Source organism: Triticum dicoccoides, chromosome 3A (assembly GCF_002162155.2).
Source record: "Triticum dicoccoides isolate Atlit2015 ecotype Zavitan chromosome 3A, WEW_v2.0, whole genome shotgun sequence".
Taxonomy (NCBI): Eukaryota; Viridiplantae; Streptophyta; class Magnoliopsida; order Poales; family Poaceae; genus Triticum; species Triticum dicoccoides.
Genome location: NC_041384.1, coordinates 731209591 through 731224974, shown reverse-complemented (window position 1 = coordinate 731224974; position 15384 = coordinate 731209591). Strand labels below are relative to the sequence as shown.

Sequence of the window (15384 nt, the reverse complement as noted above, 5' to 3'; positions counted from 1 at the left end):
ACCATTGTTTGGGCCTAAAGGGAGGCATTGGGAAGTAATAAGTAGATGATGGGTTGCTAGAGTGACAGAAGCTTAAACCCTAGTTTATGTGTTGCTTCGTAAGGGGCTAATTTGGATCCATATGTTTCATGCTATGGTTAGGTTTACCTTAATACTTCTGTTGTAGTTGCGGATGCTTGCAATGGGGGTTAATCATAAGTGGGATGCTTATCCAAGTAAGGACAGTACCCAAGCACCGTTCCACCCACATATCAAATTATCGAAGTACCGAACGCGAATCATATGAACGTGATGAAAACTAGCTTGACGATAATTCCCATGTGTCCTCAGGAGCGCTTTCCTTCATATAAGAGTTTGTCCAGACTTGTCCTTTGCTACAAAAAGGATTTGGCCACTTTGCTGCACCTTATTTACTTTTATTACTTGCTACTCGTTACAAATTACCTTATCACAAAACTATCTGTTACCGATAATTCAATGCTTGCAGAGAATACCTTACTGAAAACTAGTTATCATTTCCTTCTGCTCCTCGTTGGGTTCAACACTCTTACATATCGAAAAGCTATGATAGATCCCCTACACTTGTGGGTCATCAAGACTCTTTTCTGGCGCCATTGCCGGGGAGTGAAGCACCTTTGGTAAGGAAAAATTTATATAGTGTGCTAAAATTTACTGTCACTTGTTACTATGGAACATAATCCTTTGAGGGGCTTGTTCGGGGTATCTTCACTCCGACCAGTGGATCAAAGAGTTGCTCCTCAGCATACTGAACCTACTGAAAATGTGTACTTTGAAATTCCTTCGGGTATGATAGAGAAACTACTAGCTAATCCTTTTGCAGGAGATGGAACATTGCATCCCGATGTACACTTAATCTATGTGGATCAAGTTTGTGGATTATTTAAGCTTCTAGGTATGCCCGATGATGTTATCAATAAGAAGGTCTTCCCTTTTTATTTGAAGGGAGAGGCATTGACATGGTATAGGCTATGTGATGATATGGGATCATGGGACTACAAGTGATTGAAATTGGAATTTCATCAGAAGTTTTATCCTATGCATCTTGCTCATCATGATCATAATTATATTTATAATTTTTGGCCTCGTGAAGGAGAAAGCATCGCTCAAGCTTGGGGGAGGCTTAAGTCAATGTTATATTCATGCCCCAATCATGAGCTCTCAAGAGAAATGATTATTCAAAAAATTTAAGCTCGGCCTTCTCTTAGTAATCGCTCCATGCTCGATACTTCTTGTACTGGATCTTTTATGATGAAGACTGTTGAATTCAAATGGGATTTATTGGAAAGAATTAAACGCAACTCTAAAGATTGGGTCCTCGACGAAGGTAAGGAGTCAGGCATAACACCTAAGTTTGATTGTGTTAAATCTTTTATGGATACCGATGCTTTCCGTGAATTTAGCACTAAATATGGACTTGACTCTGAGATAGTAGCTTCTTTCTATGAATCCTTTGCTACTCATGTTGATCTCCCTAAGAAGAAGTGGTTTAAATATAATCCTCCAATTGAAGTAAAAGCAGTTGCACCTATTAAAGTTGAAGAAAAGACTATCACTTATGATAATCCTGTTGTTCCTGCTGCTCATATTAAGAAACCACCTTTCCTTGTTAGAATAAAGAATCATGCTAAAGCTTCAACTGCGGTTAACAAAAGTAATATTAAGACACCTAAACCCCCTGAGCAAATTAAAGTTGAACCTAGTATTGCTATGGTTAAAGATCTCTTGGCCGATAATATTGATGGGCATGTTATTTACTTCTGCAATGAAGCTGCTAGAATTCCTAGACCTGATGCTAAAAATAAACATAGACCTATTGTAGGCATGCCTGTTATTTCTATTAAAATAAGAGATCATTGTTATCATGGCCTATGTGATATGGGTGCTAGTGCAAGTGCAAGTGCAATACCCGATTCCTTATACCATGTAACATCCCAAAATTCTAAATTTTGGAATGTTATAATAAATAGATAGATTTGATTGATTGTCTGAAAGTGAGTGAATTCAAAACTTTTTGAAACTTAAATGAGAGGGAATAAAAGGACTTTCCCAAACTTTCATATTTGCTTTTTGATCTCCATGAATTCAAATTATTTTCAAATACAAAACCCTTGAGCGAAGATGATATGACTTCTTCCATTTAAATTAATTGAAAGGGTATTTGAAAATAATTGAATTTCATTTGGAAATATTACAACTCATAAACTTCATGCAGCTCAATGATTTTCTTGAGAGAAGATAAAATGAATTCTTCAAATTATATGAAATATGAGTTGGGAGTTTCAAAGAATTAAATTCAAAAGTTCTTTTGAATTTATTTTCAATTTGGAGTTATTTGAGTTTTATTGAAATTATTTTTCTCCAAAAATAAAATATATGAAAATTAGGGTAACATGATTCCCTACAACAGAAAATTGGAGAGAAATAAATTTGAAATCATTTTGATATTTTTAAAATGTTTTTTTGTTGGATCTTATTAGAACAGGAGCACTGTTGGAATTATTAGAATTTGTGTGCATTTTATTTAATGGTAGGACAATGTGCATGTCATAAAAAATCTTTTTCTGAAAATTTTGATATATAATATGCCTATATAGAATTTTCATTTTATTTTTGTTATTCGGTTTTCCTTCTATTTCTATTTAAAAAAACTGTACATGCGGCCCATATTTATTTATCGCCTACATGTGCAATATAGTAGCTTCTGGCGCCCCATTGTTTTCTTTCTCTCTTAAATGGGCCAGGCCCAGCCAGCCTTTTCATTTTTTGATCTTAAGCCGATTTTGTTTTAAAAAAAAACCCGCAGCCGCAACGTGCGCGTGCGGCCGGCCGAAGTCCTTTAGGCCCATCCATCTCTTTTCATCTGTGTTTTGTATATTTTCGTCTATGTTTAGTCCCACATCGCCTAGCCTTTGACCCATAAGCCTCTTTTTCACCAATAAATATAGATCTATAGAGCCTCCAAAAATCATCCGATTCGAGTTAAATCAATATTTTGGTTTGACTAAATTCATTTAAGAAAAATATATTTCTCCTCTCCAGCGCGACTTCTGGAAATTGTCTCCTCTCTCCAAAGTTATCTTTTCTCTGCCTTATAAAGGTATATTTCTTTGTCTTTTTTCTTCTTATACCTTCGTAGTTTATTATTTTTAGACTAATATGATAATATAATTAGATTATCAATTAGTCTACGTATTTATACATTAGACCCTAGCCCATCGCTATTTTTTCTTCCGTAAAACAGCTTGGCCTTGATTTTTCAAATAGCCATAACTTTTTACTCGTTTGTCCAAATCCAACGAAACCAACGCCCACTGCTTCGTTATGATCTCCTATATCCAGTAATCCAACTCAAACATGTTTTTGAAAAGTTTAAAATTTAAATTAGATCAGATTTGAATTCAAACTTCGTTTGATCATAACTTGAGTTTCGTAGCTCCGTTTGAGTTGATTCTTTTTGCAAATCGAAGCTCTTGACCTAAACTTTCTGATAAGGCCAAATTCATATAATTTTGGTACTGTTAGAAATTGTTTTATGTTGCAAGAGTTATTTGCTTGGTTTTGATGTTTTCCGAATTGTCTTCCTCGATCTTTCTGATCTTTTGAGTGATTGCTTATGTGGTTACTATTGCTTGCTTACGATAGATTGACCGGAGTGTGACGAGTAGAGCTATCAAGAGTTTTGAGTGTGAATTATCTTCATCAACATTGCAGGCAAGTTCATACTTTGATCATATTCCTTTCATACCCAGTTTTTATGCATTAGTTTCACCCTCAAACATTGCATGAGTAGGATTGATAACATGTGGGTATTGGGAAGTAGTTGATGATGTAGGAACCTATTGCCCTGCATTCAAACCTTGGGAGTTACTATTACGTTATGCTTATAGTGCCATGCTATGCGCGTAGACGTGGATTGAGTTTTGAGAGTATTCACGACAGATGTGAGTTTGTTAATTAATGGTTTACTTAAGGTGGCAACTTAAACACACATCTGGGTGGATTGAGGTACCTGGGTATTCCAGCATTGCCTGTCTAGGCACCTGGGTAGACCAGGATTGCCTGTTTTTTTATGGACCGCCACCCAGTCTCGTAGGGATCATAAGATTATTCATGCTAGAAACTTCCGTGTGCAGCCACAAGCTATTATGGGCTCTAGTATAGTTGATTAAGTCGTGTGAACTCTTATAGTGGTAGACTAGCAGATGTAGGGGTCGTAGGTGGAACGGTCTACCCATCGTAAGGTGCAAACGCTTCTGCAAGACTATGTCTCGGTCATCCGTTTCTCAAACACCTTGTAGTGCGAGAAATCCAACGGAGAAGATCTCATCACGTCATCTTGTGGGGAAAAGTGCGCAAACCTCTGCAGAGTGTACAACTAATCATGATTAGCCGTGTCCCCGGTTATGGACATCTTGAGTCTCTGGTACTTGGATTATCCTGTTGATCTCATCACGTTACTTTAAATTAAGTTTGTTGGGTTTAATGATGTTATTTAATTGGGATTGAGAATGCTGTCAACCATTCTCAATGTTCAACAACCACCATGATAGTTAAATAAAATTTATTTCTTTGTAGTAGGGAAAAATTGGCTTTTTGCAAAAACTATAACCATAGAGCTTTTCCACCAGCCAAATATGCATGTAGTGATAGCCTTTGTTCATAATTCTCTATGGTGTGAATTTGCCAGTACATTCAATGTACTGACCCTTTGTGGCTGCAACGTCTCATGTTGTAGGATTTCTTACGACGAGTAAGTGATACGTTAGGGTTACGATTTCTACACTCAACTTTGTCGTTGGTGTTGATGGGAATCCACAACCTTGTTACTTCCGCTATTTTGGATCGAGGTAATAGTATTTACGTTACTTTTACATGTGATTTACCTCTGTTATAAATCCTCGAGTACTGTGTGTGTCAGCAAACCGATCCAGGGATGACACTTAAGCACAGAGACTTGATCCATTCGGGTCGGGTCACTACATACCAAGCAATTATGCATGATATTGCACCTGCTGAGATAGAAGATATGAATGTTACCATTAAACTTGCCAATAGAGATACTATTTCACCGATTGGGATTGTTAGAGATGTTGAAGTCTTGTGTGGCAAAGTTAAATATCTTGCTGATTTTCTTGTTCTCGGTTCCCCACAAGATGACTTTTGTCCCATTATATATGGTAGACCCTTCTTGAATACTGTTAATGCTAGGATAGACTGCAATAAGAATATTGTTTATGTTGGTTTAGGGGACATGTCTCATGAGTTTAATTTTGCTAAATTTCATAGACAACCCCATGATAAAGAATTGCCTAGTAAAGATGAAATTATTGGTATTGCTTCTATTGTTGTGCCTCCTACTGATCCTTTAGAAAAATATTTGCTAGACCATGAAAATGATATGTTCATGAATGAAAGAAGGGAAATAGATGAAGTATTCTTTGAACAGGGACCTATTCTGAAACACAACTTGCCTGTTGAAATCCTAGGGGATCCTCCTCCACCCAAGGGTGATCCCGTGTTTGAGCTTAAACCATTGCCTGATACTCTTAAATATGCTTATCTTGATGAAAAGAAGATATATCCTGTTATTATTAGTGCTAACCTTTTTGAGCATGAAGAAGAGAGATTATTGAAAACTCTGAAGAAGCACCGTGATGCTGTTGGATATACTCTTGATGATGTTAAGGGCATTAGTCCTACTCTATGTCAACACAAAATAAATTTGGAGAAAGATGCCAAACCAGTTATTGATTACCAACGACGGCTTAATCCTAAGATGAAAGAAGTGGTAAGAAAGGAAATATTAAAGCTCCTTGAGGAAGGTATAATTTATCCCGTTGCTAATAGTTAGTGTGTAAGCCATGTCCATTGTGTCCCTAAGAAAGGAGGTATTACTGTTGTTCCTAATGATAAAGATGAATTGATTCCGCAAAGAATTATTACAGGTTATAGGATGGTAATTGATTTCCATAAATTAAATAAAGCTACTAAAAAGGATCATTACCCTTTGCCTTTCATTGATCAAATGCTCGAAAGATTATCTAAACATCCACACTTTTGCTTTCTAGATGGTTATTCTGGTTTCTCTCAGATACCTGTGTCAGCTGATGATCAAGGAAAGACTACTTTTACTGACCCTTTCGGTACCTTTGCTTATAGACGTATGCCTTTTGGTTTATGTAATGCACCTGCTACCTTTCAAAGATTCATGATGGCTATATTTTCTGACTTTTGTGAAAAGATCTGTGAAGTTTTCATGGATGATTTCTCTGTTTATGGATCCTCTTTTGATGATTGCTTGAGCAACCTTGATTGAGTTTTGCAGAGATGTGAGGAAACTAACCTTGTCTTGAATTGGGAGAAGTGCCACTTTATGGTTAATGAAGGTATTGTCTTGGGGCATAAAATTTCTGAAAGAGGTATTGAAGTTGACAAAGCTAAAGTTGGTGCTATTGAAAAGATGCCATGTCCTAAGGACATCAAAGGTATAAGAAGTTTACTTGGTCATGCCGTTTTTTATAGGAGGTTCATTAAGGACTTCTCAAAAATTTCTCGGCCTCTGACTAACCTATTACAAAAATATATCCCTTTAGTCTTTGATGATGATTGTGTAGAAGCATTTGAAATACTTAAGAAAGCCTTGATTTCTGCACCTATTGTTCAGCCACCTGATTGGAATTTACCCTTTGAAATTATGTGCGATGCTAGTGATTATGCTGTAGGTGTTGTTCTAGCACAAAGAGTTGATAAGAAATTAAATGTTATCCAATATGCTAGTAAAACTCTAGACAGCGCCCAAAGAAATTATGCTACTACTGAGAAAGAATTCTTAGCAGTTGTATTTGCTTGTGATAAGTTCAGACCTTATATTGTTGATTCTAAAGTAACTATTCACACTGATTATGCTGCTATTAAATATCTTATGGAAAAGAAAGATGCTAAACCTAGGCTTATTAGATGGGTTCTCCTGCTACAAGAATTTGATTTGCATATTATTGATAGAAAGGGAGCTGAGAACCCCGTTGCAGATAACTTGACTAGGTTAGAGAATGTTCTTGATGACCCACTACCTATTGATGATAGCTTTCCTGATGAACAATTAGCTTCATAAATGCTTCTCGTACTGCTCCATGGTATGCTGATTATGCTAATTATATTGTTGCTAAATTTATATCACCTAGTTTCACATACCAGCAAAAGAAAAAGTTCTTCTATGATTTAAGACATTACTTCTGGGATGACCCACATCTTTATAAAGAAGGAGTAGATGGTGTTATTAGACGTTGTGTACCTGAGCTTAAACAGGAATAGATCTTACGCAAATGTCACTCCGAAGCTTATGGAGGACACCATGCTGGAGATAGAACTGCACACAAGGTATTGCAATCCGGTTTTTATTGGCCTACTCTCTTCAAGGATGCTCATAAGTTTGTTTTGTCTTGCAATGAATGTCAAAGAATTGGTAATATTAGTAGACGTCAAGAAATGCCTATGAATTATTCACTTGTTATTGAACCATTTGATGTTTGGGGCTTCGATTATATGCGACTGTTTCCTTCCTCTAATGGGCGTACACATATTTTAGTTGCTGTTGATTATGTTACTAAGTGGGTAGAATCTATTCCAACTAGTAGTGCTGATCATAACACCTCTATTAAGATGCTTAAAGAAGTTTATTTTCCGAGGTTTGGAGTCCCTAGATATTTAATGACTGATGGTGCTTCACATTTTATTCATGGTTCCTTTCGTAAAATGCTTGCTAAGTATGATGTTAATCATAGAATTGCATCTCCATAACATCCAGAGTCTAGTGGTCAAGTATAACTTAGCAATAGAGAGCTTAAATTAATTTTGCAAAAGACTGTTAATAGATCTAGAAAGAATTGGTCCAAGAAACTTGATGATGCATTATTGGCTTATAGAACTGCATACAAAATCCTATGGGTATGTCTCCGTATAAAATGGTTTATGGTAAAGCATGCCACTTACCTCTTGAATTAGAACATAAGGAATATTGGGATATTAAAGAGCTCAACTATGACTTCTAACTTGCCGGTGAGAAGAGGCTTTTTGACATTAGCTCACTTGATGAATGGAGAACCCAGGCTTATGAAAATGCCAAGCTGTTTGAAGAGAAAGTTAAAAGATGGCATGATAAATGGATACAAAAACGTGAGTTCAATCTAGGAGATTATGTATTGTTATACAACTCTCGTTTAAGATTTTTTGCAGGCAAACTTCTCTCTAAATGGGAAGGTCCTTACGTTATCGAGGAGGTCTATCGTTCCGGTGCCATAAAAATCAACAATTTCGAAGGCACAAATCCGAAGGTGGTGAACGGTCAAAGAATCAAACATTATATCTCAGGTAATCCCATAAATGTTGAAACTAATATTATTGAAACCGTAACCCAGAGGAATACATAAGGGGCACTTTCCAGAACGTTTTAGACTCCGAAAAGGAATAGGTACATGGTACGGTAAGTAAACCGACTCCAGAATAGTTCTAATGGTAATATTTCTCCGTTTTGGAATATATAAAAAATAGGAAAAATAAGAAGCAGAACGGAAAGGACATGGGGCTTCCACGAGGGTGGAGGGCGCGCCCCCCTGCCTCGTGGGCACCTCGTGTGCTCTTCGGACTCCGTTTTCTTGCACGATACTTCTTTTGGTCGGTAAAAATTCATTATATAACCTCCCGAAGGTTTTGACCACTTCATCACGCAAGAATCTCATGTTCTTGTTTCGAGCTGTTTACTGCCAGGGTTGTCAAGGCCAAGCATCATGTCGTCTACCTCCTCCTCCAACTATGAGGGCAACGATGCTTGGCTAATGAACATAGAGCCGAAGAGAGAAGAACCCAGAGAGATCAACAAGGATGATGGCATCAAGAAGGCCATGGGGATCAAGTTCCGGCAGTAGTAGAAGAAGACATCCTTCCACCTCACCACAATCTCTTTACCCCAATGGAGATTGAGGCTTTCAAGATGATTGAATTAGCTCGTATTCAAAACAAGTATCTCACAAGTGAAAATATTTTGTTGAAGGAGCATGTCATCGCACTCAAGGGCATTATCTGCAAATTGGAGGATCTCTTACGCTCAATGTGCGACTACCCATCATCACCAACACCTTATTAAACAACAAAGAAGAACTGAGCATCGGGTATGGGCACTCCCCTTGGCAACTGCCAAGCTTGGGGGAGTGTCCCGGTATCGTATCACCATCACTTTTATCTCTACCGTTTTCTTAGTTCGATCCTTTTGATAATATCTTGATCTAGTAGAATAAAGTTTTAGTATGATCTAGTTGGGAGCTTTGCTTTATGATCATCCTATGTAATCAAGTCCGTGAGCTATATAATAAAGATTAGTGTTGAGTCAAGGGCTTGATTATTTTGCTATGATCTTGAGGGAATAAAATAAAAGAGAAGAAATAAAAAGAAATAAAGAGATCATATGGATCTTATGAAGAGTAATGAGCTCACATATAAAGAGTATGATGAATAAAAGTTGTTGAGAGTTGACAAACATAGTTTTGGTCATCGTTGCAATTAATAGGAAGTAATAAAGAAAGAGAGTGTCGGGGGAAACTGATCCACGAACAACTATGGGGCCGGCGGACCGGGCCCCTTTCGGTTCGGTGGGAGGCGGAGATAGCACGAAGAGCGGATCGAGGCGAAACACACGAGCAGTTTACCCAGCTTCGGAGCTCTCCGGAGAGATAACACTCCTACTGCTGCTTGTCTGGTTGTATTATCTTGTGTTCTTGCTCATGAGAGCTAAGGTTTTCCTGGCTTCGGAGTGAGTGGAGCCTTTTCTCCTTGTCCGAACCTCCTCTATGTTGCGCATGGGCCTCCTTTTATACGCTAAAGGGGTCACCGACAGGTGGCAACGCGGAGGAGGGTACAAATGTAAAAAGCGAGGTAGTTGATACAGTTACTTGTACAGTGCACCCTACCTAACCCTGACGGCAGGGGACAAGGGCATTAAATGCCCGTCTGAGTCGCCCAAACAGTGCAGAAAAGGACCATTAGGGGTGCCACCGTTCGCCACGATGGCGATCTTGTCAGTCTTCGCACGCCACTGCGCACCGCTGGCTGCACAGCCTCCCGCCACGCGCGCCTGGAGAGGTCCCCAGAGCGACACGTTGGTGGATGCGCTGGAGCGTGGGCACAGAGTGGCCGCCTGCCGCGGCAAGCCCCTCGCCGTTGTTGTAATCTTGTCGGGTCCAGAAGCTCGTCGCTCACCGGGCCTCGGGGTTCCTTGTTTAGTCTTCCCGGCAAGCTCCTCTTGCCGGGGCCTTGTTGCCTTGCCGGAGCGTGTGGCGCGTCGTGGCAAGTTCCTTGGAGTGCCTTGGTTGGCCTTCCTGGCAAGCTCCTCTTGCCGGGGCCTTGTCTCCTTAGCTTAAATACTTTGTTCTTGGATGGCTCCAAGGGAACCTTGGAGGATCTTGGCGTTCGCCCGGCAAGCCTTGCCGCGGGGTGCTGCAACTGCCCGTGCACAAGTTCGGGGTACTAGGGAACCCCTATTCTAGTACACCGACAGGAGCCCCCGGTCCTGGGCCAGACACGGTGTCGAGCGCTGTTGGGCCAGGCCCAAGTCATTGCACCGGCACACGTGGACCGGGCCACACCGAATCTTGCTCCGTATCCACCGCGCTCTCCCATAACGGCACGCGTTGAATGCGGCATCGTGGGAGAGATCGTGGGTGGTTGTTTATTCGGAAGGCCGAAACGTCCGCCCCGTCCCTCTTTATAAGCAGAGGAAACAGGGGCAGTTCGTTCCCCCTCGCTGGTTGCTGCTACTTTTTCTTCACGAACCTCCGCCGCTCCCCCCTTCTCCTTGAAGACGAGAGAGCAGCGCTCCGCCCCCCATTGCCACCAGCATCACCACGCCGTCGACCTCCCTCACCACCTACGCCATGGCCCCGAAAGCCGACAAAGGAAAGGGCGTGAAGTCGGCCGAGGCGCAGCGGCTCGCGGCGCTGCGGAAGGAGCGGGCGGTCTTCTCCCCTCAGCTCGGCGTGCAGGAGTTGAGGGAGTACTTCAACCTCTTTTGGGCGACGGAGACGCGTGCGCATCCGCGCATGAGGGTACTCCCGGCCGCTGCTTCAGAGTTGGCTCCAAACGGGTACCCATTCTTCGCGCTATTCTTCTATTGCAGGCTCTACCCGCCCTTCTCGGAGTTCTTCTGTGAAATCATGAATACATATGGCTTCCGCCTCCTTGACTTCACCCCCAACGCTGTTCTGACCATGGCAGTTTTCGCACATTTGTGCGAAAACTTTGTCGGAGTCCACCCTAGTGTTGCCCTTTTCCGCCACTACTTCATACCTCGGATAGAGAGAGGAGAGCCGCTTGCCGGAGGAATTGCTTGGATCTCGAGAGTCGGCAAGAAGGAGGCATACTTGGAGGGTGAGCTCCGCAGCAAGTGGGATGAGTGGAGAGTGGAGTGGTGCTGGATTGTCGAGGAGAATCCGCAGCCCTTCACCGCCGTGCGCCAAACTCCAATAGTGCGCGGCAATGACTGGAGCAACGTGGCCCCGGAAGACGAGAGGCTGAAGATCGCCATCACTAGGATTCTTCGCCTCAGGCTTGCCGGGCTCACCATAGGTGCTGTCGGGGCAGATTTCCTCCGCCACCGCATTGCCCCCCTGCAGGAGAGTGGGAGGCCCGCTTGGGAATTCAAGAATTCGGCGGACATCATGAGGCTGCGGCCGGGCCTCAACTACAACTTCACCGTCTTGGAGCTGGATGCAATGCTCTTGGAGTTATTCAAACGCGACCCCCAGCATCCATTCACGCTGCCGAGGGGCGTTGTTCCACTGTGCAACAATTCTTCGCTTGATCGGATCCGCGCCATGATGCCGTTGTGCGATTCACATGGAATCGTTCCAACTTGGCAAGAGCCTACGGATGACGTTGTGCAAGCGTTCTTCGACAACTTGGAGGAGGTGCCGGTCCACGCTGACGAGCAGAAGAGCCTCACCCGTGACACCACCGACGAGGAGCTGCAGCGCATCGCCACTAGGGCGGAAGAGGTTGCGGTCGCAGCTGCCGCGGGCACGTTTGGGTTCACTGTGGAGGAGGCGGAGGCTGCGGAGGCGGCAAACCATGCCGAGCGCGCGGAGTTCATGGGCGAGGAGGAGCCTGCCGGTTCCGAAGCCGAGCCGAGCGAGGCCGGCGAGGAGGAGCCCGAGCCTTCCGAAAAGTTGCCACAGGCGGAGCCCCCGGCCCCGCCAAGAAGGCGCCTTTGCAGGGCCGGGGACGCAGCGGGGCGGCAGCCAGGTCAACAGCCGCCGAGCCGTGCGACGCGCTCTATCGCGGCAAGCAATGTTGCCGCGGGAGCGCCTCACGCAACAGCGGTAACTGGAGCAGGGTCTTCCCGGGCCACCGCCACCGCCCCTGCCAAGCGGGCAAGGGATCCTACTCCTCCACCTCGCCGCACCGGAGGAGGGCCGGACTTCGATCTTTCCGCGCTCAGCTCCGACGACGAGGAAGAAGAGTAAGTTTCTTTGGTGCTCTTGTAGTTCTTCAATCTTGCTGTTTATATCTTGTATCTGACTTGCTCCAATCTGGACTCCTTTCTTTTCAGAACGCTGGCCCAGAGAGCGGCGAAAAGGACCAAGGCCGCGGTGATCGTCATCGAGGATGACCCCATCGTGTCAGCAGGAGGTGGGTCCGAGACCACCTTGACCGACCCGGCAAACACCCCTCAAAGCAGCCCCCAACGTAAGTTCATAGTTTAGCCTTCTGCTGTCGGGCGCATTTGAGTGCTTTTTCCTTTGTTGATATCTTGCTTGTTGACTTGTGCAGGAGCAGAGCAGTTTCATCAGGAGCGCCCGGAAGCTCGTCCCGAAGTGCCACCTGCTTCAACTGCGCCCCCAAGGGAGGAGTCTTCGGCAAGGGAGCGCTCTCCGGCAAGGGATGACACTGCTGATCCTGCGGCGACCGAGGCCGCAACTGCAGATCTTGGCGCAGGTAATCCACTTGCCCAAAAACTTTCCCTTGGGTTCTGCTTCTTTTGTTTTTCCTTTCTTGGATTTTTGATTGATTTTCCTTCCTTCTTCGTTCTTCAGACCCATCTGCGGCTGAGCCAATGGAGACAGAGGGCGCCGGCGAGGAAGGGGCCGTTGCTAATGAGACCGCCGGCAAGGAGGCCGCCGGGGCTGCCGCTGCAGAAGCCGGCGAGGGGTCGGGCGATCGTACTCGACCCTGAGGCCGCAGGAGCGCCGGGCGCTGCGCCGACCACCGATCCCTCTGCCGCTTCTGCGGAGCCGGGCTCCAAGGAGCCCCAGCCCGGCGCCTACTTGAAGGCCGGTGACAATATCTTCATCAAGCTACCCTGGGCGTCGAGCTCCAGGGCGCCGGTCGAGGGGGACACTTTCGACGGGGAGGTGCTCGCCTCTGCTGGATTGTCGTTGGTTGACGCGCCCAGCAGCAGCAGCGACGAGCCTGAAGAGGAGCAGCTGCTGCGGAAGCTGCTGTCACTCTACCGCGCCCGGCAAGCCAAGCTGGCTTCCCGGGAAGCGCTTGTCGCGAAGGCGGGAGTTGACATGGAGAAGCGCGCGGAGGAGCTCCGGGGCCATAATCAAGAAGCTCTCCGGTCCCTGGCGCAGGAGCGGGAGTGACTCGAAAAGGAGCGCACGACCTTCCTTCTCGAGAAGGCCGAAGCTGAGGAGGAGCAAAGGCTGGCCGCCGAGAAGCAGTCCGCGCGGGAAGGTGAACTAGTGCAGCGGAAGGCCAACCTCGACAGCTACGAGGAAGAACTCGCCGAGCGTGAGCAAGAACTTGACGGGGCGCTCAAGGAGGCAAAGGACGCTGCGGAAATTGCAGAGGCCGCCAAGAAAGAGCTGGAGGAGAAGGTGGCGTAGCTGGAGGCCAACATTGGGAAGAGCGGTGAGGAGCTTGCCGAGCTCAAGCGTGAGCGTGAGAAGGATGCTGCCGCCCACGGTGAGCTGCAAGGTCTTCTCGCTGAGAGGGGCAAGGAGCTCAGCGCCGTCAAGGATTCCAAAGCAGACCTGGAGCTGAAGCTGGCCACGCTGACGCAGACACTGGAGGCCGCCAAGGAACGTGAGAAGACCTTGTCGGAAAAGGTCAAGGCTGACGCGGCGCTGCTGGAGAGCATTGCAGTTACCCAGAACTCGTTCAGAGACACTGTGGAGCACTGGACCGAGGGTCTGGTGAACATTGCCGCAGTCATCAACGAGGAGCTGGCGCAGCTGGGGATGGAGGACTTTGGGTATCCTTCCGACGAGAGTCTTCAACCCAGCGCCAAGCTCAGCCGGTTCTTCAAGGGCGTGGCGACGGCACTCCAGCTGGCCGACGAGTCGCGCAAAATCTGTGCCGGGGTTCTCCAGAAGGTGTTGATGAAGGTGGCCTTCCGCAACCCAGGCCTCAGCTTCACCAACGTCCTCAGGTCCTTGCCGCCTGACGCCGATCTGGATGCGCTCAAGGCCCTTGTCGCACCCATTGTGGACAAGGTGAGCGATATCAAGAGGGTCGAGGGCGGACGTGTAGACTAGGCCGTGTATTTCTTCTTTTCCCTTGCCGCTGCTAATCATGTTATTGAAAACATTCTGTTAGAGCTGCGACAAGTTATCTTGTAATATAACTTTATTTCTATTATCAATTGCTATGTTATTTCCTCTACTAGATTCCTTCCTTTGTATGTTTTTACCCTACGCTTCTAGGGAACTTGTTGGCGCAGGCACCCGAGCCGCGAGCGCTGAGTGCGGAACTTCAGCAGCCTACTGGCGGTGGTGTTTCCGACAAGAAACCTTGTCGCGACTAGATGCAGCACACTTAAGCTGTTGAGCGGACTCGAAACAAAGTAAGGGCGCAACTAGCCACGAGTCGGTTCCTCCGCGCACAGGTTTTCCATACAAAGCAGGGTCGTTCGAGGAAGATAACTCAAAAATTTAAAAACTGATTGCTCAAACTCTGGCAACTTAGCTTTTCTGTCGTTTGCTTCCCGGTAAGGCAAGTCTTTGCTTGAACGACGCCTGGTCCATACCACAATATTCTCCTTCCCCCCCGGCAAACTTGTGTGCGAGGGAACCTTCTTTTCCTTTTAAAAAAAAGAAAGAAGAGAAAATAATAATATGGAGCTCTTCGGCTCGTTACTGCTTACCGGATGTAGGTGCTGCACAAAGTGTCAGATAATCGCATGCGAGAAAGGAACTAATGCATGAAATAGACAAGTTGTGCGGAGCACATGGGGTTCTTTTTATGCACGGGATCTGCGCCCGGCTTTGTACAAAGGATTACACGCAGCAGCGGCAAGACTTGTACAAAAGGTGGTTGTCGGAATGGGGTTCCGGCAACCGCGCCCTATGGGAAAAACTTATGAAGATGTTCTAT

General features: G+C 45.1%; 1 pseudogene; it reads left to right on the top strand.

The window, feature by feature from the left end:
• Positions 1–6967, top strand: part of LOC119270553 — a 179594-nt pseudogene extending 172627 nt beyond the window's left edge.
• Positions 6968–15384: the final 8417 nt, after the last annotated feature.